The sequence below is a fragment of the Meleagris gallopavo genome, chromosome 10, assembly GCF_000146605.3.
Source record: "Meleagris gallopavo isolate NT-WF06-2002-E0010 breed Aviagen turkey brand Nicholas breeding stock chromosome 10, Turkey_5.1, whole genome shotgun sequence".
NCBI classification, from domain to species: domain Eukaryota; kingdom Metazoa; phylum Chordata; class Aves; order Galliformes; family Phasianidae; genus Meleagris; species Meleagris gallopavo.
Window position 1 is genome coordinate 5,466,930 of NC_015020.2, and position 23,121 is coordinate 5,490,050.

Here is a 23,121-nt window from a genome sequence, read left to right on the forward strand (position 1 = left end):
TCGCGGCCGCCGCGTGCCCTCAAGGTGTTTCCCGCCGCTCGGCGTCGCGTGCCGCTGTTCTCCTCAGGCTCCGCGCCCCGCTGCCGAGATCCGGCGCCTCTCCCGGCAGCTCCTCGCCTTTGCGAGGCTCCCGTCGCTCCTTCCTGGTTCCGCGTGCCTCTTCCTTATCCCTCTGCTGCTCCGAGGCCGGGCGGCCTGGGGCTCCTACGGCTTCGCTAAGGGAAAGGCTGCGGGCTGAGGCCGTGCTGAGGTCGCCTACCCTCCTTGTCCCCGCCTCAGCACGGCCCGCAGGACGCTAGCTGGGCTTCAGCCAGCAGCAGAGCGCGCAGAAATCTGCGATGCCGGCTAACTATGGCAGTGTGAGGTACTGCATTTCAGCTTTAACGGTTCCAACGTGAGGCAGACACCTGGGCTCTGAGACTTCCTGCAAGGTTTTGTTTTTTATTATAAAATTCTGTCGGCATTTGAAAGAGCGATTTGAGCGAGTGCTGAGCACGGGGCTCGCTGTGAGCACTGCTGTCCCATCCCGTCCTCCGCACCCCGAGTCCCTTCTGAGCTGTTTCCTGTACCCTACTTCATCTCTGTGCTCTGTGCAGGACCCTCCTTGTCCCATCTAAACTTTCCGGTGATGCTATCTGTGGAAAATGATAAAAACAGATATCTTTTTAGTCTGCCGGTTTGGGTTTGGTTTGGTTTTATTTTTAAATGCTCCTTTGACAAAGGCCTCTGCCTGCGGTAATGCGCTCTGCAGAGTGTCTGGCAGTGTGGAGATGAGTGCTGCCCCCTGATCTTAGCATGTTTGTACCAGATTGTGTTTCTATTACATGCGCTGCTGTTGCAGTGGGATTTCACAGCTTCTGCTAAATATAAACAGTGTGCTCTACCGGGGCGGTGAGAGGCTGCCCTGAGTGCTGTCCTCCACCTTCCTGCCTCTGTGCTGACGTTGTTTCTCCTGCTGTTTGTACCTGGGACCCTTCGCCTTTTGCATGAAAGACTTGAAGAGGGCAGTTCTGTTCTGAATGCATGGGCACTGCTCTTTAAATCAGTCACAGTGCTGCCTGGGGAAGGTGAATGGACGTGGGAGCACAGCAAAGTTCTGTGCAAAAAGTTTGTTACGTTGGGTGGCAAGTATAAATATGAGTTTGGCAGCTCTTTCGAGAATGTTTGCATACTAAGACTATAGAGAAGAAACAAATACAGCGGGTATAGCATAGCGTGGCCATGTTTTACAGTGCTCCACACTACAATTATCTTACCTGATATGGCTTAATTTTCAACAGAAGTTGCTTTTGAAGGAAGGAAAGAATTTCATTTTTTTTCCCCAAACCTTAGACGTGCTAGTATTCTATGATATGTTGATGTATTTAAAAATCTTCATACCAGTGTTTTATTTTGCTAAAGTAAAAGATGTTGCCATTATCACAGAAAAGATTCTTGAGGTTGGGGTTTGACAAAGACAAGATGTAAAGTCGTAAGGAAAATTTAGGAGACATTCCTTGTCTTCCTAAAAATGTATCCACATCTTGAAAGCAGCTTCAGCCACTTACAAGCACCTGTAGAAAAGTAACAGAAGTTTTCTGGACACCTACTTGTGCGACCTGGTGTAGGGAACCTGCTTTGGCAGGAGGGTTGGACTCGATGATCTCTGGAAGTCCCTTCCAACCTCTGTGATTCTGTGATTCCTAGAATCTGAGGCTTAGAGACTTTCTTCCCCCTACTTGGAGGCAGCATGCCACCTGCATGACAGCTTCGGAAAGATCACAGGGGCTGGCAAGGAAACATGGCCATGAAAGATGTACAAGATTTATCTTATCACCAGAGTGCATCTGTCTTGGAGAGTACTATATCCTTGTTGTAATCTCACATCCTAATCACAGGGACTGTGCTTTTGCTAGCTTTGTGCAGTAAATGGATAAGGAGAATTTGCCAACCACACCTATACCAATTCTGGAAAATATTCAGTATCACTGCCAAAATAAAGCTCAGCCAAGGGCCGCCTGGGGCTAAGACCTGGTTCTGCTACAAGGAGTTCTTAGGCTGGAACCCATGACAGGAGGAGAATCACCATTTCCCAGCACAGCTGAAGGAACTGAAGGCAGTTGGCAAAGCTCAGTACTGGGACTATCAGCAAAGAACAAACATTAAAAAAAATGAATTAGCAAACACCTTCTGTGTTTCTGACTATTTAGTCTGGGATTAAAGCAATAACCTGTTTTGGAATTCAGTGGCCAAACGTTATAACAAACTTCCGGGTTTCTTCCGTATCAAATAGCATGCAAGTTTAATTTGAAATGCCTGTGTTTTATATAGACAGTGTTTTAAATGCAAGTATATATTAAAAAAATGCCATAGTGTACAAAACTTCGTTCAGCTATCCTTTTGCTATGCATTACTTCCAGAGAACAGCTGGAAATCCCTTTGGAAGTTTGATGTAATTACATCTGACTGTGAATCTTTGACTGTTTTTAACACTCAGGTGACCTAAGTAGTATTACACAGAAAAGTGTTTTAATTTAAAGTAATCAAGAAAGAGTAATTATCTCAAATTAAGATCTCAGTTTCTCTGAGAAATTACTGCACAGAAAAGTCTTGTATGCCTTCTTCTACAGCCATAATCTTTGTATTTCAGCATTTTAAATACGGTAACAATGGAAGCTCGGCTTAACTCATCTTCTCTTGGCTCTGTGTTACTGCTCCTTCGCTGAGACAATTGATCTGACTCAGTTTTTGGTATTTCTGTGTTATTTTTTTCAGCTAATTCAAGGGTGCTAGCAATCCTTTGCTAGTAACTTTTCTTCAGTATGAATTTCTGTCATATTCACACAGCTAATGTACAGGTGCCAGGGGTACATTGCCAACTGCCCTTTAAATTTGCAGGTACAAGGCACATTTTTACTTCTAAAAATTTTCCTTCAAAATTGTTCAACCAACCGGTCTTTACAAAAAATGTAAGGGAAGATGGTGGGAAATTCTACTCGCAAGTCAAGTGAAGTTCTCCTTTGCTCTCACATTGTGCCAAGCAAGGTGAATGAGGCCTAAAGCTCCCCAACCTACAATGACTGCTCAGCTTCACAAATATCAGGCATTGGATGTAATTTTGTCAAGTGTTGAATTTATGGTATTGTAGTGCAGATCTGTTTCATTCTTTGTGTGCAGTTGGTGCCTATTCCTTTGCTATTTTCTCAGGGCTTCTGGAAACAAGAGCAGCTAACAGTAACACCTGGATAGGTTGTGACCAGTTGTATTGGTCTGGTTTGAAGCAGTCATTTAGTTTTGTGGCCTTTATAAATTTGCCTGTAATGTAGTCATGTGTTTTGTGATTTGCCTGTACACAAACACAGCCTCTCTCTGGAACCAACTCTTTGGGGGTAAAATTGTGATGCCTCAGAACAATACCCTACAGCAGAAATACAGCTATTTGTGAAAAAGCTTGCAGAGGCTGTTTGTGAAGTTATTATATTTGTGACAGTTGTAAAAAGCCATTGAGCTGTGTTCAATAAAATGGGCTTCCACCAGAGCTGGGCACTTGCTGCCATAAGCAAAGGAGCAGTAGAAATGCACAAGCAGCAAAGTGAGGCTGGAACTAGTGGGCGGGAGGAGATAAAGATGGCAGGGCAGGGTCACTGACAGTGTGATCCTGAGAAACAGGACAGAAGGAAGTCTGAAAGCTGAAAGACGGCAGGGTTTATGGTGAAATAAACCCTCTTAGATTGTTTGGCTCCTTCTTTAGGTGTGGAAACAGGATTCTACACTTTCTTAATAGGTGAGATGCACAAATGTATTCTCAACTTTTTCTTTTTGTAAAGTATCCCACACACCAGCAAATTTTCATTGATCTCTGGAATCAAAAGAGACTAACAGTGTGAATTGCACCAGTGTTCCTATGGACCAGCCTTCTTACGCTCAGCAGTGTTGCTGGACATCTAGGCAAGAATAAGATCTTTGCAAGCCCCCGGATTCAGTCAGCCATAAGCACACTGTGAACCTTTTTTCCTGACTACCAGATTGATGCTATTTTTAAAAAAAAAACCCACATACAGATTATTTTCAAATGAAGACATTTAAGTGTAGCATTTCATTAAAGAAAAAGTGACAACATATACTTTAGCTTTCTATTTCATCTTAAATCACATAACTAGATTATTGCAGTATTCTTTAAACTCAGAAGTCCCTTTTCCAAATGGCAGCGAAAATAGCTTTTCTCGTGACTTCTAAGAAAGCTACCTTTTTTGCTCTTTTATGTCAATCCTTCCCATGCACTGTCATCATTTTACCAAGGCAGTAGTCTCTTTTCTTTCTTTCTTTTCTGCTTTCTTCAGGGTTTTTTTCTGTAGGTTCCTTCACTAAGGGAAAAGTTCTCAGTCCTGCTGGGCAGGGAATGACTCCTTGAGCAGTGTAAGCTTAGGGAGACAAATGTAAGATAAACCTGAGAAACTGAGGGACAAATGCCTCAGACTTCAGTTTCTACCTGAGTCTGAGTAGCTGTTGAAGATTTTTTTTTCATTCTGTTCCATAGTCTATACTACAGGTATTCATGTTTGATTAAAGCTGTTAAATAAAAAAAAAAAAAAGAAGTTTACATAGAAAAAAGAGGTACTTTGAAGGCTGGAGAAAAACACTTTGTAGTTGGTGTTCATTATGGCTGACTTTTCTTAAGAGACCTCGTTACGGAATACGTGCTTCTGTGCAAGTATTTAAACCTACTGCCATACAAGGTGATATAATGGGCTCTTGAGTCTGGAAAACATGAAATTAAAGGTAATTGAATCTGTTTTGTGAGCGTGGACCACCTTGTTTGATTACTGACTATGAGATCAGTATGGGAAGGCTTCCAGTGCAGTCTTTGCCTGGCGCCTGCTCCAGCCAGGTGTTCAGGTTATTCCTGAAACTAAAGAACTGGAAACAGAATACTGCTGAATCAAGCCTATTTGTGGCTGCTTTCGGCCCAATGCTTTGGGTTTCTGGGAAAAAGGGCTGAAACAGGGAATAACAAAAATGCATAGTATTCTTTAAATGCCTTTTTTCTCTGCTTCTGTTGGTTGAAATTCCGCTTCAAAAGTTTTCCTGCTCCTTTAGAGGCAACAGCAGATTAAACTCATTTTTAATATGAATTAGAAAAGAAATGCAAATGAAGAAAGAATTGTTATTCTCATTAACTAGCTCCTGTGGTTCAGAGACCAAGATAAAAGGGACAAAGACTAGATGCTATTATTCAGAAGATCCACATAAGACTAAAGATGCCTTGTGTTTGGGAGCAGCCTGACCAAGTGATGCAGCTGCTGGAGGAGTGCTGTCAGAGCCACTCGACAGGAGGCTGTCCTGTTTGCCACTTTGGGTGCCAGTTTTCTGAATTGACACCCTAGTACTGTTTACTTGTGATGCTGTGGTTAGAAAAAGTATTAATAGTTGTGAATAATTACAGTGCAAAATGGGCTTCTCAGTAAAGTCGGGGTGAAATGTGATGTTTGCAAAGGATGTGACCTCTGTGTTCCATTCCCTTTCTTCTTGAGGGCTCAGAGAGAGCTGAGAGAAGAAAGTGGAGACGTAGTCCTGGGGGGAGACACAAGCAGGACGACCGCTATCCTTGGGGTACCTTACTTTTTATTTATAGGTTTGTGAAGCGGACATCTCATATGGAAAATTCTTAATAGCTGTCTTCAGGCTGTTTGGAGTGTTCACCTGACCTGTGACATTCTCAGCGGAGAATTGAAAATGCAAATATGCATTAGGCAGGAGCTTTAGCCTGACTTGTTCTGAAGCTGATGATATGATGGGGACGCAATGCCAGCCTAAAATACTAATGCTCAACAAAGTGAGCATTAGCAACAGAAGAAAACTATTTTTAAATAGAAGAGTTTTGAGAGAGAAATCTGGTGAAGCCGGCAATCGCCAGTTTTGAACAACGTTACACAGACTTCCTTCCTGTTTGCTCCACCGAGGTGTCGCAGTGAGATGTCCTCTTTTTTGTCTTTTGCCCTTAGTCTGCTCACCTCAGGCACTGCCGTGCTGGAGCAGCCACCTTCTTCTCACCCTCGAATTCTGACACTGATCAATTCATACGTGCTGTTTTCCTGATTCCTTATAAACCTGATATTTATCATTCTGAAATCTAGTGAAGTGGCTGTAACAGTCTTGTAGCTGTGGAGGCAGATGCAGCAAGGTTTAACGGAGGTAATATCCAGAAATATTGTTAAGATACTTCATATTTACCTTTGAGACTCCTTTGCCTTCTGTTGCGTGTCATCCCTTGCATTTCATCTATACATGCTAGATTAGCTTTACTGCAGGAGTCTTCTTTTCCATAAACATTTCTCATTCAATTAATCCTTCTTTATAGAGGTAATGGTAAAGTCTTGCAGGATTTGAAGTGTGCAGCCATGTTAGCTCCTCTAGTGAGCGCAGTTACGCCTCTTTCATTTGAACGAACATCTTCCTTTTCTCTAGGTCAGTTTTTCCAGTTTGTGGCATTATTAAGGCTGATGAAATGAGGGAGTTGGTAGCATGCAACCTGGGGAAACAAAAAGCACAGCCTCACTACTGCTCTTGTTTGCCATCAAGGCAAAGGCACTTTTCATAACTCTTACTGTGACAATCAGCTTTTTGTACGGTATTAAAGCAAGATAGTAGGACTACCTATAATGTTAATGAAAAGAGATAAACAGGAACACAAAAATTCATCATGAGTACGATGAGTAAATGTAAGCTCTCTGGATTTTGCAGTAGACGTCTTGCTTGCTGTTTATTGTAACTGTTATGTACATACTTATGGGATTAGGCAATTCACACTCAATGTAAGAAATGATGGATCTGAGCTGAATTAAAGGCATGAATTCTTTTTCTTCTATCTCATGCATCGTTAAATATTGCTATTGTACTGTCTAATGATTATCTATATTATACCTGTCACCCGATAGCAACCACGGTCGTTACGATAATGTCGAGATTATAATTACAGTTCCTTCTGTGATGCAGTCATACTATGCTTAAAAATGTATCCTTGATATGGTAGTATCTCTTGCTTGGCCTTGGCCCAAACACAAATGCATTTTGAGATTTTTGAGGGAGAAATAATCTATTTCCAAGTTACTAACATTCAAGTAACATCAATTACATACTGATATGTCTATATTAAACAAACAAAAAATAGCCATTTAAACTACATTTTTGCTTCATTTGGGATAAACAAAACTTGAAAAACTTCTTGTCCTTTGCTAAATAGCTCCTTATATGTGTTTTGGAATTTAAGAATATAAAAGACTGCAGCTGTTAGTCTGAGATCAACAAAATCACTTAAAAACTTGTTTGACAGCATGTGTCAGATAAGCCCATATCTTTTGTGACCTGATCTGATGCAGAATGCCCCAAACATTCGGCCTGGTCATCTGAGGCATCTCCTGTGGCAGGGGCTGGCAACCCCTGGCACCCAGAACTGACTGGGAAAGCAGAGGCAGGGGCTGAGCCCCGCGCTGTGGGAATGCGGGCAGCAGGGGCTGGCAGGGGAAGCCTTGCTGTGGTGTAAGAGACCGGCTGTCACAGCACGAGCTGGTCGCCACAGGAAGAACTCGGGGAATAAGTTGTATGTCATTGTCTGATAGCTTCTTCAGATTTTCTTGCTGTCATTAGTCTGTTTTAGATCTGTGAGACAACCGTTTATTTAATTCTAAAGAAAAACAATCTTCTCTTATATTTCTACAAATATATAAAACAGTTCTCTTCCCAAGTATGAAGTGGTTTCGAAGAAGCTGTGTGGAGGAATCTTTGTGAATGCCACTCTGAGTGCAAAAGCAAAATAAAGCAGCAGTTCAAAATAAAAACCCACTGCATGTGAAACAGAGGATCTTGTAACCATTTTCTAACATCAAACACTATAAATATTATGCTAAGCTACTGAGTAAAATAGCTGATAATCTGTTAATTGTATCTGTAACTTGAAAATAATTATGGTCACCACAGTCAGGATAGAATGGCATGTACAGTTTTTAGTATTTTAATAACATATCCACATAATTTTTTTTTTTTTGCTTCCTGTTCTCATCTGTGGCACAGTACTATATTGAGATCTGACTTTCCATTGATTTTAAAACAAAGAATGTTGATACATTGTTTCAATGCACTTTTGCTAATATTTTACATCAGTGTTTGATTTCAAGCATGAATCTATGTAGCTGTTTATATGCCAGCCATTCCTAGGGTGATGTAGATCCCTATTGTGCAAATACTTTTTTCATACACTATTGCCAAGAGTTTTGATTATAACCTTTGGTGCGAGATTGTCTGTAGGTGTTCAGGAAAGGTTTCTGCTGCTGATGGATGCTGTCAGCAGTGAGGACTGCTCGCTATGTATTTTGGGATCCAGACAGCTGTTTGCCTGTGGCCCAGTGTGTCAGCCAGCACAAAAGAGAGAAGCTGCTTGTTCTCCCATGTACAAGCCAGTTGCAAGATTCCACAGCTGCTGCATCCCTTTAAAATGTGCTAATTTATGCCTTTTTTACATGCTGAGTAGCACATTTATTCTCATATCTTCAGAGGCACTTATATGAAAGAGTACACAGGACAGTGGAATTTCAATTAGTTTGCTCATTATATAGGGCTTAAGGCCCGGGTTGTTACTAATTGTTTAATAAGTTTGGTGGATTTCATGGGAATTTTTAAATCTCACTCTGAAGTGAGAACTGAAAGTGTCACTGCTTACCATTGCTGAATGTCAGAGCAGTTCATGTAATGATGCTAGTTTTGACGAGTGGAACTGTGCTTATGAGCAGGAAATATCCATCCTAGCAGTGAAGAACACATCAGTGAATCGGGAAAAAAGATCTAGAACTCTAGGATGGCTCTCATGTATTCCCAGCTCATCAGAAGCTGCCAAGGGTACAAGCCAGACCCAGAAGAACTTTATTTGCTGTTCTGCTTTCTTACGAGCTTGTGCCTTTGCTAAGGGATCTGGATTTATTGCTGTGTGCTTGATAGAGTTACAGAATCGTTGTTACATCCTGTGCATCTTGCAGAGACAAAAGAAACACAGGCAGCATTGAGTGGGTCTCGGGTCCAGGTGAATACAGAGAAATCCATTTCCCCAAATGGGTTCCTATTTTCACACAGCTTGTAACAAGGAGTTACGGTAGATTATTTCATGCCTGCTTTGCAATTCTTGTTAAAGTCTTTGTTTCTAATGGAAGAGGTACAAATTCCCCCCCACTCCCCTCCCCATTTGAGCAGAAAGAGTTTATTTTATTTTTTCCCTTCTTGGCACACCAGGGGACCTTCCAAACCTTTCAAATATTGCTCCTTTGAGATCATAGATTGTTCTTTAAGAAACAACTGCTTTCAGCGATGTGAAAGGATTTAGTCATGTTGCTCTTGATGTCCTGCTGAGTTTGTATTAGTATTGGTATGGGGCCAGAGCTTCAACAAAGGTGTGGGTCTTTTGCCTAAGCATTAGTATGGATTTTGATTTTCAACTTTGGAGGAAAGGAGTAAGATGTGTTCCAAAGCAAAACATACTTTGTCTCCCATTTAAGAATGCATTATCAGAGGAATTTCTTGAGGAGCTCAGTGAGTAAGTCTTCCCCCTTCTTCAGCCGTATGCCTACATAAAGAATCAAGGCTATCTTAAAAGTTACGTTAACAATGGCTCCCTGGCACGTCAAATGATTGTGCTCAGCACAGATACTGAGGTCAGGAAAAGAGAAGCTAGATGGCGCTATGGTCCTGAGATCGTGTGCTGCTGTGGGGGGAGCAAGACGAACCCACGCAGATTTTCTGGTCTAAAAACCAGATATCGTCAAATACAGGGACAGAATTCCTAAATTGGAAGAACATGATTTCCACTGAGGCAATTATTTAGCTTTTGGTTTTTAACATAGGCAACAAGTTGAATTGTTTAGGAAACAGACTTAAGTTTAAGCTGTGGACATGAAAGAGAAGATTACAGGTGTAGAATGGCTTTGAAATTACCTACACAGGTAAAACTGTTAGAAATACGTTGTGCACCATTCTCATGACATTACTTATGCTTATTTATTTTAAGCAAATGCTTCTGCTCAAAGATGCAAGTAGGTATGAAAGTAGTTAAACTATGCACCACATCGTGCAGTTAAAGGAAAGACATCTGATGTGGCCTGGGAAATTGAAGGGGAAAAAATTAAATCCAGATCCACTTATAAAAGTTTTCTTTGAATTTTTAAGAATGGAGATAGAGAGATCTCCTTTGCTAATTATAAATGTACAGTAAATATCTAGAGTAGTTACTGCAAGACAATCATGAATTTATCTTTAGATACATATATTTTCATTTTCATTTGTTGATTTTCTTTTTCACTATTTATAGAACAATTTTTAAAATTAAGTTGTAGTCATTTTTAGTTAGCAAATGCACATCGTTCCTCCATTTGTATTTTTGGCAGTCAGACAAGAATATATTAATAATTTTTTGTTAAAATTGTAAGGCCAAGCAGAGCTTTTACTTTTTACCTCTGACTAGTATTTAGGAGTACAGTTGGGCAGTAAGAATGCCAAAGTTATTACAAAAAGCAAAACACTTAAACAAAAATATCCCCAAGTTCTGGAAATCTGAGGAGGTCTGATTTAATACTGAGCTTAGAGGGAGTCTCAGCAGTTGAAAATAAATAACATCCAGGCAGCCAGATAACTTTGAGTTTGTAGTGAAGCCGGCCTCCAGGCTTTGTCAACACTATTATTTGGATCAGCAGTGAGGGGGCCAGCACTGAGACATTTCTGTGTTTGAACTGAGTTCTTCCGCTATAGGAAAAGGTTGTGGGTTTTGTTGTTCTTGTTTTGTTTTTGTTAGGGTTTTTTTTTTGTTTGTTTGCTTGCTTGTTTTTTGTTTTGCCTTTTTTTTTTTAAAGGAGTTAATGTTTTAGAGGTAAGGTACTGTTAGACAAACATGCACCTGTAACAACACATGCAATAAATGGCTGATGTAGTATTTTATCATGGCAGAAGGTAGCCATGGGATATTGTACTGTTCCTTCAGTGATAGTAAAGGTGTGGAAAGCTACATAACAGATTTGAAAGTGCCAGAAATGCTTTGAAGTTAGTCAGTGGTAGGGAGGCCCTTGAGGAACTTCAAGGGAGCCTATAAAAAGGACTAGGAAGGTGAAATGAAAGGCTTAAGAGAATGACAGAATTTTAATCCTTACACAATTGTAAGATTTTGTACAAATAATACCAAGGACTAACAGCTTGAAGAGCTGAGGAATAAAACCGAAGACAACAAAATGGAGTTGGAAGGAACAAAAGAACAAATCACCCTTTGAGTGAAACTGAGGTGGTGGATGTAACCGAGATGAATGCTGGGAGGCCTCAGGAATTTCATAAGAGATGCTTTAAGGGAGGCTTAACAGGAGAGAATCATCTGTAAACAGAAGGTGTAGTGTAAGAAATGGGTTAGTTTGTAGAAAGCCTCCAGAGAAGCAGATCCATATTAATTGGCTGTGAGTTTGTAAGTTTGAAGAACCAAGCTATTAGAGAAACTGTATTCTTGAATAGCTTTCCCTTGGGCTAGCAGAGAGCAAAAGTCAATTGCTTCAAGTGTGGTGCTTTGCTTTAAAACAAACAAACAAATAAATAAAGTGAAATGAATTCCAGAAGAACCATTTGTGAGATCTTCCTCCCATTTCAAAATCCAGTGAATTTATCAGTGCCTACTCTATTGTGTATTTGATGATTCAGTTCATTTTAGCCCCTATGCTTATTGTTAGTGTACTAAGAGGTCATATTAAAGTTTTAGGAGGAAACTGATGCCTTCTGAAATGGCTAACTGGATTTAGGAAGAAAATTCAGAATAGATTATAACAGATTACACAAAATCTTTTCCTTCTGCCAACAACATGTGAAAAACACCAGTTCCTGTGAGTGCCTTCTTGAAACCCCACAGGCTTCCTGCTTTGCCCAGTGTTTGCACTGAACTGCCATCAATTGCACAGGCAGATGAGCATCCTCCCGTGAGTGGTATCATTCCTCCAATGTTCCTCCAATTAAATATAATTCCTCCAATTAACACTTGGCAGATCGTGAGTCTTGTCCTTATTTAAATACTGCTAGTTTGTTAAAGACCATTATTGATTTTTTTTTATTTCTTTTTAATCCTATGGGAATCACACATTTTCTTTCATGGAGACTGTACTGTGCAATGCCTTTTGAGAACTGACTTCGGGTTCCAACCTTCAAAAGCACTAAGGAATGCAATAGTGCTAGTACATATATAACTGTAAGTTTTATGCTGTGCTGACTCAGCAACAAGAAGGGCCATCTGCAGGGTACAGTCTGACCTAACAGTGCTTCTCTTCTTTTCTTTTTCTGTCATTCAAATGCTTTCCTCCAAGAACTCAAGGAAACTCAGAGTTTTTTCTTTTTTTTCTGGTGTATCAAATTGTTTTAAAGTAGTGCTGACGTTGGCTGAACCTTCTGCAGGTTCAGTCTCTAATGGATCAACTGAATGGAAGCCCCAAAGTTCTCTAATGCCTACTGTAAGTCAAGGGTCATGTTGTATATGGAGCAAAATACATGCATGGTGACAGGAAGCAGACTCTTCCCTATGTTTTAAATAGACAATAGAGGTCCAATGTCTAGTTATTGGTGATAGGAAAGTCTCCTTGTTCTGGTTTCTGTTTCCTGTAACACTGTATATAGTACATCTCCTTCATGTTTGTTGGTATTATTTATATTTAATAAACGTGTCATGCAGCAAATTCTTAAAAATAACTGTCAACTTTGTATTTGTTTTTGAGAAACTGCTGATGCTAAACAAAGTACTAATTTTGGATTGCAGCAACTACCCTAAAATGTATGCTCAGCAAGAAGTGTTTTTTTTAATTTAGTGTTATAGGTGAACAGAATAAAACAAGAACGGATAAATTCAATGCATTTTAAATCTGTGAGAATGCAAAAAAAGTTCTAAAAATTGCTATGCTTTTAAATTGCTTACTTTGCATTGAAAGCTTCTCATTTTAGCTCCCTATCCTTGCACAAATTTATCCTCAAGATTGTTTGTCAAAGCAGCATATGGTAAGGGGAAACAGCAACATATTTATAAAATACAAATAGTAGGATGGTTAAATTTTGAATGCTGCCTATTTGGAGGAAATCCAAACAGGACCTGTGAAACAGAAGTGTGGCTTTGTGAGCCTACTTGCATAAAGACCAAGAGAGTACATGAAAATGCTAATGTTTCAAAAGGGTGTTAATTGTTGTGAATTTGAGCAATTATTAATTATGAAAATACTGTGATAGTAGGAATGTGTTATAAATATGTAACATTGTAGTAGATGGGGTGTTGGACAGGCTCCTTAGTTGGAGTAGCATTCTTCTCCCTACTGGTTCTGAGCACTGGTTATTGTAAATGCAACTATATTGCAGTAGCAACTTTTAAAAATCACTTTTCTGTTTAAAAACCTCTTAATGTTAATTTTTTTGTTTAGCATTCCTGGGATATGCCAAATTGTGTTGCATTATATTTTTATTTTATTTATTTTCATTCAATACTCTGTGAATATTTGATATATTTTTATTTCCTTTGAAAATTAGAGGTTCCCAATGGTACTCAATATTTCCATGGGTACTTTAACACAATTGCAGTCATTCAGCTATGCCTTGTCTTCCAGGCTACTTCTGAAGAGAGCCAGGCTGCAGAGAAGAATAAGAGCTGAAAACTATTTTTCTTCTTGCCTTGGTTTTGGATGCAGTCTTTGAGTCTACTACTGCAATTGTAGATCAAGAGACACTTTGTGGAAAGTCACACGTCTTTCTTTTCATCTTCCATTGAAACTTAATTTTGCTGGCTGTAGTAATATTTTATATGTTAGTGTCTCCAGTCTGTCTGCCCAAGCATCTCTTTTCTTTACAGCTCTGAAATCAGCCACAGCTTCCTCAACTATCTGGAAGATACCTTCCTATGAGCAGCAGCCTTCCTTCCAGGGCCTGCTGTGCAGGGAAGAGCAAAGTTCAGCTTGTTACTCACTTGTGTTTCACACTCTTTTTCTGTTTTCTCCTCAAGTATAAGCTCTTAGTAGTTTCATGCTCTAAACTACAGTATTTCTTTTATGAGTCGGAGCATCTACAAACAGCTTTACTCCAACACAAGTGAGACCTAAGGAAAAAAGAAGAGAATGTTCTATCATCAGTAGAACAAGCTGGAGAATGAGCCTCACCTCCGCGTGTCTGCTCTGCTGTCTGCAGCGTTTGGGTGAGGCAGGTGATAGCCTGGCCTATTTTCTTTCAGTCTTACTGTAGTCTTGATAAATAAAAAAAAAATTCTAACACTGTGGAAGGGATGAACATCTCAAACAGATTAGTTTTTTTTACTGGGAAAGAATAGTTAAATTATTTTTGTTTTTTTGCAATAATACAGACCCCTGTTTATCTCCACAAAACATCAAAAATTAATTTCTCTGTATTTCTAAACATTCCACTTCATCCGTGACTCTGATGTTAGTTTTATATAAATAAATTTATAATGCAGTAGTGGAGTGGAGAAGTGGAGATTTTCCTTTCCTCACTTCTACAAGGGTGTTCCCAGTTTCAAATCTCATTAAATACTTGTCTGCTTTTAGTTCATATGTTCAAAACATATGTTCAGAACTATTAAGATGTGATTGCTTTATTAAAAAGCTAGCTAAAATTTTTTGCAGAAAGCCTGTAAGTTACTGAGAGCCTGTGATTTCATTGTTTAATGCTCCAACAACTGAGAGGAGTGTTTTATAGCATTTTGTAACTTCATGTAGATTTACTCAGTGATACCATTGACTTTTCTCACAAAGCTCTTTAGGTGTATATGAGCCTTTAGTATGTAATAAAATGAAGCTAATTCCTTCACTGATTTTATTCATTCTTCTTTCCTTGTTCTCTCCTTCATTCTTTTGTGTTTTTTGTTTTTTTTCTTTTTTCTATATAAGTCTTCATACTCAGTATCTTAGATTTTTTTTTTCTTCCACTTTTCTGTCTCAGTTGATGGGGCATTTCCAACAAGATTACTGAAAGAAAGAATAGTAGGAAATCTTAATCAACTTAATTATACTATTTTTGTGCTAATGAAGTAGCTGGAATGACAGGAGGAACTCAGCAGGAAGAGAACAATAGCATGTTTACGCAATACTGGTGAGTAATTTAAGACTAAATTTGGGAAGAATTTGGAAGAGAGGAGTTTGAGAATTCAGTACTGGAAGTTATAATAAATGTAAAAAAAGGTTAAATAAGGTTAAATATCCTCAATGCTATGCTATGAAATATAGTTATTTTACTATTTGTACCTATGGGAAGGCTTCCAGATACATCAATAGCAGCTTGGACCATTAATGACTTATGAAAAAGTAGACAGCTGAGTGGTTTTGCTAACACTTCAACTATAAGCTTTTTCATCAAGCTGAATAGGAGATTAGCTGCAATTCAAAATTTTGGAAGCTTACTTTTGGTAAGGCACACTGGAAAAGAAGCAAGGGTGTTATTTCTGTGATCTTGAGAGGACTGGAAAAAGACACAAGATCAGTTATGCTAGCAGAAATTGTGAGAAACACTGGCGTAAAAAATGATTATTAAATTAAAAAACAAGTTTGGCGGAATTTAGAGAAAATAAATATGCAAATGGAATGTGCTGAAACACTTGTATAAAAAGTTGCAGATGTCTTCGTAATTAAGGAGAAAGGTAGTCAAACTACAATGCTGAAAATGAGATGAAGAATTAAATACTAGCAAGAAGAGGTTTTGAGTAACTGTTAACTTCTTGTGAATTTTAAAGATGAGAGCCCAGGTACCTATAGAGACTCTTCTGCAAGAAACGTTCAGAAGTGTGAGTGTAAATGTTAGCTTTTAGAAATGTTATATCAAAAGAGAATAGCCAAGGTTTGGTATTACACAGACTTGTTAAGGATAGAATGACAGAACAGCAAGTTGTCTTTATCATTTTAGGTTATTGCTGTTTCCTTTGACAAAAGTGCATTTGCTGGGAACCAGAGGCTGCTGAGGCATGTGATAAGTCGAGAAGGAAGTGGTAGTAAAGAAGGAGATACTTTTAAGTTCCTTTGGGCTTGAGAACAATTTTGTATATAGGGAGAAGTATATGCATGTGAGAAGTAGATCTTTCATGTACCTTTCAAACATGGCTTCCCCAATTTTAAACTTGCCAAAACAATTTGCCATTGCAGTGTTGAAGAACTATTTTGCAGAGGGACACCCCTCTTCACAGGGGTATATTTCACTTTGTAGCAATCTTTTGTAAGATTGTTGGTTTGTTTTAAATAAAAACAGGTTAAAATTTGCAGATGTTTTCAAGAACATCTTAATCCAGAAGGGGCTTTGATATTACCAGTCTATTTTATGTAGAATTTGATGAAACACTGATTATGTTTTTTAAAAACTAATATAAGCAGGCTCCAGAAGTTGTGTTTTCAAACTATGCTTGTAAAATGCTTATGTGTACAGGCATTCATATGCATACAGAAAGATAATGACTGAAAGTTCAAAAATATATCTAAAACTTTCAGAAAATATGAAATGTGATGCTGAGAATTTTCAGATTTTATTTAGAAGGTGATAATGATTACTAAGGAAATTGGTAGCACTAAAAACATAAAATTCAGCAGATTTATTAAGATGCTTTCAAAATAGTGTTAATTGATAATTTCTCAAAGCCAAAAAGCTTCTGTAGGGAAAAATGCAGTAATTCCCCTCAACCTGCTTTAATTCTTGTACTCTAAATTAGACAGTAAACAGGGACAGATTAGGATTTATATGTTTGAATCAAATTTAATTAACTTATTTATCTTTAGATCGTCACTAATAGGTGGGGATGTGTGTTCTGGGAAGAATATAGGGATGCTGTCCAGATATGCAGGGGTGGAGTCAGGAAAGCCAAGGTGTGGATGGAATTGAACATGGCAAGAGATGTGGAAAAAAAAGAAGGGATTCTTTAGATACATAGGGCAGAAGAGGCAGGCGAAGAATAGTGTACCCGCTCTGATAAATGAAAGGGAGAGCCAGCCTCCAATGGACATGGAGAAGGCTGAGGTACTTAACAAGTTCTTTGACTCAGTCTTCATGGACAGTCCAGCTTCTCACACCTTTCATGTCCCTGAGCATCTAAGTGAGAGTCATGGGAGCAAAATCCTTCCCAGTGTAAGAGTGGAGCAAGTCCAAGACTACTTTATGAGGCTGAATGTGTACAAGTCTATACGGCCAGGTGCCACGCATCCCTGTGTTGTGAAGGAACTGGCTGATGTGGTTGCCAAGCCACTCTCCATCATATTTGAAAAATCATAGCAGTCAGGCAAAGTCCCCTTTGGCTAGAAAAAGGGAAGCATCGCTCCCTTAAAGAAAGGGAGAAAGTAAGACCCAGCGGACTACGGACTGGTTGAGCCTCATGTCTGTGCCTTGGAAGATCATGGAGCAGATCCTCTTGAGAGAATTATTAAGGCACGTCCAAGATGTGGAGGTGATCCAAGACAGCCAGCACAGCTTCACTAAGAGCAATCATGCCTGACCAATCTGGTGGCCTTCTGTGATGGAGTGATGGCATCTGTGGAAAAAGGAAGGGCAACTGATGACATCTACCTGGACTTGTGCCAAGCCTTTGACACGGTCTTGCACCACATCCTTATCTCTAAATTGGAGATACGTGGATTTGAAGGCTGGACTATTAGGTGGATAATTAATTGGCTGGGTTTTTGTTGCCAGAGGTTTTGTCAGTGGCTTTGCATCCAAGTAGAGGCTGGTCATGAGTGGTGTCCCCTAGGAGATCAGTCTCAGGACTGGTGCTCTTCAGCATTGTTATCAATAACATAGGCAGTGGAATTGACTGCACCCCCAGCAAGTTTGCAGTTGACACCAAGCTGAGTGGTGCAATTGACCCAATAGGAAGGATGGACATCATCCATAGGGACCTGGACACTCGAAAAGTGAGCACATGAGAATCTAATGAGATTTAACAAGACAATCCCAGGTTGTATACAGACTCTGAGAACAACTCATTTAGATCGGCCCTGTGGAGAGGGACTTGGGAGTCCTGTTGGGGAAAAAAAGCTGAATATGAGCCAGCAGTGTGCTCTTGCAGCCCAGAAGGCCAGCAGTACCCTGGCATGCATCAAAAGAGGGATAGCCAGCAGGGAGAGGGAGGTGAATGCTCCCTCTACTCTGCCTTTGTAAGGCCCCATTTGAAGTCCAAACCTAGGGACCCTCATCCTAGGAAGGATGCAGAGCTGTTGGAGCAGGTCCAGAGGAGGGCCACGGAGATGGTCAAAGGGCTGGAGCACCTCCCCTGTGAAGAAAGGTTGAGGAAGTTGGGCTTGTTTAGCTTGGAGAAGAGAAGGCTCTGGGGAGACCTCATTGTGTCCTTCCGGTACTTGAAGGGAACTTAGAAGCAGGAAGGAGTCCGACTCTTTACATGGTCTGACAGTGATAGGACAAGGGAGAATGACTTTAAATTAAGAGGGGAGATTTAGGTTAGATATTAGAAAGAAACATTTTACTCAAAGGGTGGTGAGGTGATGGAACAGGTTGCCCAGGGAGGTTGTGGATGCTAGAGACATTCAAGGCCAGTTTGGATAGGGTCCTGGGCAGCCTAATATAGTGGTTGGCAAACCTGCCTGTGGCAGAGTGTTTGGAACTAGATGTTCTTTAAGGTTCTTTCCAACATAAACCAGTCTATGATTCAGTGATTGAAGTGTAGTAAAGCAGCATAGGCCTAATGGAATTTCCTGCTATTTGAGGCTGCATTTTGGAAACCATTGTGTGAGGACTTTGAAAAGAAATACAAAAATAAAATTGAAAGATAATAGAGTTCGAAACACATTGAGAACAATTATCTTAAACATTTTTATTTTACCCAAAGAAATTTCTGAGACCATTGAAAATCATCCTGAGAGCTTAGACACAATCTGGGAAGGGTAGTACTTCCTAAAAACTTTGGAAAAAGTGTCTGCTCTCTTGGTTTCATAAAAGCCTGAGTCATTCTCTTTTTACCAGAGAGAGAAAATGGACTAAAACAAGAGATGTATTTTGGAAGAGACCACGAGACAGATTTTGTTTTAACAAGTCGTGTCAATGCAGAATTTGAATATGTAATTTTTTTTTTTGTTGTTTCTACATATAGCTATTGATGTGGGAGTTTCTATGAAACAGTTTTTCTAGCAATAGTCATATTCGCTAGATCAAGTTTGGAAGTACAAAGCACTTCCATTTTTATTACCAGTATTTGATCCATGACTAATTGCTGTTATCTTATGAGGCTGTGTTTCCGTAAATACACATGTATGGTTTTAATGAGCATGTTGAAAGTCTAATGCTAACTCTACATCTGAATGAACAAACTCATCAATAGCTAGGAAACTAGTTCAATTTTTTGTTTTTTTTTCTTTTAACCTCAGAAGTTTGGGATGCTACGCAGTGGAAATGAGCAGGCAGGTCTTTTGTTCTGGTAAGTTCATATCAGCTTCTGATCTGGTGTGTATGCAATGGTCAGTTTGCATAGAATTCACAGCTTAATTTCAGTGATTGAAAGGGTTTATAAACATGGCATAGTGGGTGTAATAAGATGAATTTCATGAAGGCAGGCCTTCTAGTATTTAGTATCAATTGTTGAAGCCTTGAAAAACAGGGAACTGGTTCAGGGTGGGGACTCAAAGCATCTAATGTGCTTTGACATGGTTCTGTAAGATGCCTCTATTTCACTGACTGTCACATAGACATTTGAAGTTCTATATTTTTCTTTTCTTCCTCAATATTTTAATATTTTGCTGATGTTGATGTAACAAACACACTTTTACCATTTTTGAAGTAGACATCAAAATTAAACAAAAACTTGGAAATTACATTAAGCAAGCTATTTGGTAAAGATGTCTTCATGGCAGAAGGAGGAAGTTTGTCATGCTCCCATCACAGTCAATTCTTAGTACAGCCAATACAAGGCAAGGCTGACTTAAGAAAGATGAAAAAATGTTGCTCCAAAAAGCTGTACAAAAAGCCAGGACTAAAATTGTTCTTCTGGGCATTGGCTATATGTTAGTTAGACTTATGTGTAAATAATAATTACAAAGGAATCCATGAACAATCTCTTTGTGAATGCAGCATGACAGTAAGTTGACTTGCCCCCAGATGTAGCATTCTTCTAAGAAACTTAAAGAAATTCTTAGGAACTGCTCAATTCCACATGCCATGGCATAGTATGAAGTCTTGAAATGTATGAGGTCCTGCAGAATATGTAATTTTTTCCATATGTTTTGTTAACAAGTGTCATGCATGTATTTTACTAAAACCTGTTTTTCTCATTGTGTTTCATATGAAACAGTTCATTTTTAATTCCCAAAGCTCATCCTGTGGAATAGTGCAAGATACATTGCATGTACTTATGGCTGTCCTCAATCATTTTCTACTACTGTTGTTCCAATTATATTAAGCCTGGAAGATTTTTGTTCCATTCGGGACACAGAGTAAAGCTGAATAAAGTGACATAGTTCATGAACTAGGAGAACAGATTGTAGCAGCCCTCTGCTGCGTAATAGTATTTAGTTTCCAACTGTCCTAACAATATTTTTCCCTTTAAAAGATACTTCAAATCTTATTTGTTTTTTATTACTTCAAGTGAAAAACATTATCTCCCTGGCCTCTTCAAATGGTTACATTTAAGAAGTATTGGCGGGAAACTTCCAATGACCTGTTGCATTGTTTTAACATTATTTTTTCCCAGCAAAGTCTGTTTCTCTTGGCAGTCATTCACAGTTCTGCAGTTCTTCCAGAGGAAGCAAGGCTTTATCCTCTTTGAAATGGTCCAAAAAAAAAAACAACCCACGAATGAAATTCAACAGCAAGTGATAATCCTTGCAATAACTTTCTGAATTTATTGCAAATAAATAACTTGCATTGCCTGATTACTGGCGAGTTCTACAGGACTCACGTGAAGAAAATCTCCTGAATGTTCGTATGGCCTAATCACTCTGATTATGTTTCTCTGTAGAGAAAAAAATACGAAAATGGCATTATGTCTGATTGTCTTTATTTTTTTCTGAATGAGAACTATATCCGTTATTTTTTATTGGCCAGAATGTGAACTCACAAAATGAATAACAACATGATAGAGAATAGAATATATCACACGGGGAAAAAAAATCAATTGCTTACATGCCTCTTACTGGTAAATACACTACAATTATGTCGAAGTCAAAGCAAGATATGCATGAGTTATTGTTTTATCTAATTGAAAATGTTCTTCTAACAATTTTTTTAGAGAAAACTGATATTGTGGTTGAGCTTCTTATTTACTTTTGTATGGGGTTTATTTGCCCTGTAACTGATGCAGTACTTCTGAATACTGGCAAAATTCAGTGTGTCAGTACATTGGTTCAGCATTTTAGTTGTTTAGGATTCCAGTAAAAATTGGAATGTCATATTGTTTTCTTATTGTTTAAATGTAGGTCTTTTGTTTTCTGGTTTAGTTCATGTATGGTGAGTATTTTAATCCCAACATGAATAGAGACATATTTCCACTGAGTAAAGTCAAACAGGGAGTTTCCATTGGAAACAGCACGGACTCCATTTGCATACACACCTACAAGCTGATGACACTGGCATTCACCAGTAAAGTAGAAAAAATTATTTATAAATAGCATACAGTTGAGTGAATCTGAAGTAATTTCAGCTATAAATTGCTTCTCTTATGAGGAGCGGGACCAATAAATTCATTGTTGTAGTGAGCTGAGTTCCTCTTTCTTCCTGTATAATTTCTTAATGGTGAAAAAATAAACAAAAACCTAGCACTTACTTTGACACTGGGGAATTAATTGTTTATATTTTATGTAGCTTTAGTAGAAGATAAATTATGGGAGGTAGAAAGTCAGTAGTATAGATATAAATCATTAAGTAAAAACTTATGCCAGAAGAAATTATAATATTTGAAGATTCAGGTGTATATATTTTTTTAGTATATTATTATTCAGTACATGTGTCTTAAACATTGATATCTGTGTAAGTCTCACGTAATACAGGACATTTTTACAATATTAGTGCAGGGCTTATAGTAAGGCATACTGTAAGGGGGAAAGAAAATCTTTGCAAAGGGATATAACACGATAGGATCAAACTGCAGATCTAAACACCTAAGAGTAGGGTATTTGCAGTATATCTGTCTACTTATAGGCATCTGCATGTGAGCTCTCACAGTTATTCAAATTCAATACGACTGTTCTAAATTCTGCTGCTAAATGTAATGTATGTATGTTAAGTAAACACCGCCAACAAGAAAGCCCGCAGTTGTTTCATGACAAGTATTTTATCTTGTAGACTATCATAAACATTAGGTTTCAGTGTTATAAATATAACAGCATAGGTGAAATGAGGAGGATTATTTTTCTTATCTGAAGAGTAGCATGCATTATGCCTTTATCAGTGAGCATTCATCTCATTTCTAGTCAAGAGCTTCACATTTCCTTGGATTTATTAAGTTTTGATTTCATGTAATAATGCTCTATAACTACATGATACATTTTAGTTGGGAAACTTTCAGGAAACTTCTTGTTGTTTTTCAAAGATAAAATGCTGGATTTATTTATTTATTTATTTATTACAAATATATATGCTCTTGTGTTTACCACTCTTCATATATATTGTTCACTCTGCATGGGTTCTGACTTTTTTCTTTCCTTTTTTTTTTTCCCCCCACTGTTGAAGGAAGAATATTTGCAATAAAATAAGACAACCTAAAGAGGGAAGTAATTTCTCAAGTAACGGTACATGATATCCTGCGCGAATAAGGAAATTATTTGAAGCACTGCATGATAAACTTGGCCTTTTATGTGCAGTCTTCAGCATCCGCTGTTGACTATTACTCTGTTTTAGTGGACCAATGGTAAATGCTGCTGATGTGGCAAACAATCTGCTCCTCAGGCAATTTTGCCAGAGTACGATATAGTCTTTCACTTCTGGCCTGAGACCTATGGGTCTTTCTGTCCAGGTGGCCAACTCTGTCAGGGCAGTAAACTGATGTTCATTCTTTTCTGTCCCAAAGGAAGTGTGGAGGAGGGAAGATGGCCTTCCTTCCAAAGGATATTTGCCTTTGCCATAGTGATAGACAAAGCTAATGAATAAATCAGCAAGCAAGACAAAAAAAAAGAAAAGAAAAGA

The 23,121-nt window shown here is 38.8% G+C and overlaps 1 long non-coding RNA gene across 1 annotated transcript; it reads left to right on the forward strand.

Annotated features, from left to right (window-relative positions):
- The first annotated feature begins 8 nt into the window (after positions 1 to 8).
- Positions 9 to 19,598, forward strand: LOC109369209. The gene is made up of 3 exons (XR_002117923.2): positions 9 to 14,203; positions 14,965 to 15,114; positions 19,374 to 19,598. It is a non-coding gene; the product is annotated as an uncharacterized LOC109369209 (long non-coding RNA).
- The last annotated feature ends 3,523 nt before the right edge of the window (positions 19,599 to 23,121 follow it).